This window comes from Dreissena polymorpha, chromosome 7 (genome assembly GCF_020536995.1).
Source record: "Dreissena polymorpha isolate Duluth1 chromosome 7, UMN_Dpol_1.0, whole genome shotgun sequence".
Taxonomy (NCBI): Eukaryota; Metazoa; Mollusca; class Bivalvia; order Myida; family Dreissenidae; genus Dreissena; species Dreissena polymorpha.
In genome coordinates this window covers 23,677,079-23,679,409 of record NC_068361.1, presented here as the reverse complement: position 1 = coordinate 23,679,409, position 2,331 = coordinate 23,677,079, and the positions used below count along the sequence as shown (strand labels likewise).

Below are 2,331 nucleotides of genomic sequence, written 5' to 3'. Positions count from 1 at the left end.
ATAATTAAAATCGTCAATTAAGGTAGCGCACCCATAATGAGCACATATCCAAATATAATCTTATTAATTATTTTCTTAATCAGCATCATTTCACTGAACTACATGCAAATTTGTAGGAAGGCTTTCCATGCGTTTTAAAAAAATATACCGATTTTTTCAAAACCACCCCCACGCTCGGCTTTTGTCCAGTTTATTTTCACCCCTGGGGTATATAAAAGTTCCATAATTCATTCAAATTTCCAAATATGGGCATGCAATTGGTGTGTACAGATGCAGTAAAGGAGTTTAAAGTTTAAACAAGATGAAATAAGTATTCTTTTACAGACATTTATTTTTTACAAATTTGTATCTATAGAAGAGCGCCATGAAATGTAAGTGATTTCAGCCAAGTAAAAAATGGGTCGGTTAAAAACAAAGTGTCATAAAATTCAAAACAGTATCATTTAAGTTATATTTTAAACGTAGTTTTTATAGAAACACTATATACAGCAACAATACCAAGAAATAGACAGATTTACCGTTTACTTTTTGAAATAAAAATAAAGATGCAACATGCATCATTCGTATTTTCAGCAGTAAATCACCCAATTAAGCCATAACGTTGTTTTAATTTTAAAAAATTGAAGGATGTGCATAAAAATTTCAACATATTTAATAATAAACATAGATTATATGCTATATTAAATCAAATTACGTTAGAAAACAAATAAAACGCGTCGCAAAAAGTATGCGTTGTCGGCAGGATTCGAACCTACGCGGGAAGATCCCAAAAGAAATGTGGTCCATCGCCTTAACCACTCGGCCACGACAACTTCACATTTGTGCAAGTTTAAATTAGATATCCATAAGTAAACAGGCAAACAGGCTCGTCGATCTTTGAAGAAATCGCGAAATCGTATTTTTTTCAGATGAAATTTGGATCAAAGTCAATATTTATTGTGAAAATAATGTATTCTAAAGGAATTACGTAAACCTATATAAAAATTCGAAGTTTGAAAAAAATAAAAGGCATCTCTCGGACATAACCGATGATTGAAGATCGGCAATGATCGTAAAATAAATCGCGGGAAATCATTATGGGTGCGCTACCTTAATGATTTGATAAAGACTAAGCATTCTGTCTTTTTGTATTCAATATGCAACTAAAAGACTTAGAATTGGATTTATCGTATTCATTAAAAAAAACTTACACACAGAATTATACTTTCTGCATATGATAAGACACTTAAATATCAAGTATTGGACTTATTTTATATAATACCTAACTTAAAGATAAAGCATTGGACTTATTGAATCCAATAAACAACTTAAAACAACTTAAAAACTAAGAATTGGACTTTATTGTTTTCAATAATTAACTTACATAAGTTAAATAGAAAGCATTTTACTTACAGTAATCAATAAACAACTTGAAGACTAGTCATTGGATATATTGTTTCCAATAAACAACTTGAAGATTAGTCATTGGATATATTGTTTGCAATAAACAACTAAAATACTAGTCATTGGACATATTGTTTCCAATAAAGAAATTAAAGACTAGTACTTGGATATATATATATATATATATATATATATATATATATATATATATATATATATATATATATATATATATACTTACTATTATATCCATCTTGTTTTTTATTATTGTGTATATAATCATACTTTTGTCTGTTTAAAGTGTTGTTTTGATTCACATTAAAGTGTTTTGTCTTTCATCAAATTCTTTACTAACACATATAAGCATTTTCAATATGCCAGAATCATATGTGCACATTAAAGTTTTTACATTCAATCAATTAACCAATACACATTTCATTTTTAGATTTCAGACTATTAATCGAAGTCATTACGATTAATGATTAAGAAATAATTCGTGTACGTGATAGTTTGTTAATAGCAGCAGCAACTAATACTATTTCTTTTTAAAAATAACAAAAATAATAGTAATAATAATAATAGAGAACTTAATAATTGGTCGATAAAAAAGTACTAGTTTATTTATATTTGAAAACATAAATTTTTGAAAAAAGACTGAATAAAAATATATAGAAATCTATTAAAATTGATTTTTTTCTAGAAGATGCAACAGTCTTTGTCAGTTCATTCTACAGCATTATATTTTCTGGCTGGTACTCTATTCGTTTTTTTGTAATCTAACCATTCCATGAGCGTTTGAAGAAATAGGCATTCAAAGACAAGAGCTATTTCTTCCATGCCATGTTGCTCTCTGTGAGCGTTACTTTAGGCGTATGCACTGTTGCCCAACGGACGTCTCAACACACATGTGGCCTGGGGCACAGGTACAGGCGGGGAAGGCAGGACTTT

The 2,331-nt window shown here is 28.9% G+C and overlaps 1 non-coding gene across 1 annotated transcript; it reads right to left on the bottom strand.

The window, feature by feature from the left end:
• Positions 1-730: 730 nt before the first annotated feature.
• Trnac-aca (transfer RNA cysteine (anticodon ACA)) lies at positions 731-812 on the bottom strand. The gene has a single exon. It is a non-coding gene; the product is annotated as a tRNA-Cys (tRNA).
• Between the last annotated feature and the right edge of the window lie 1,519 nt (positions 813-2,331).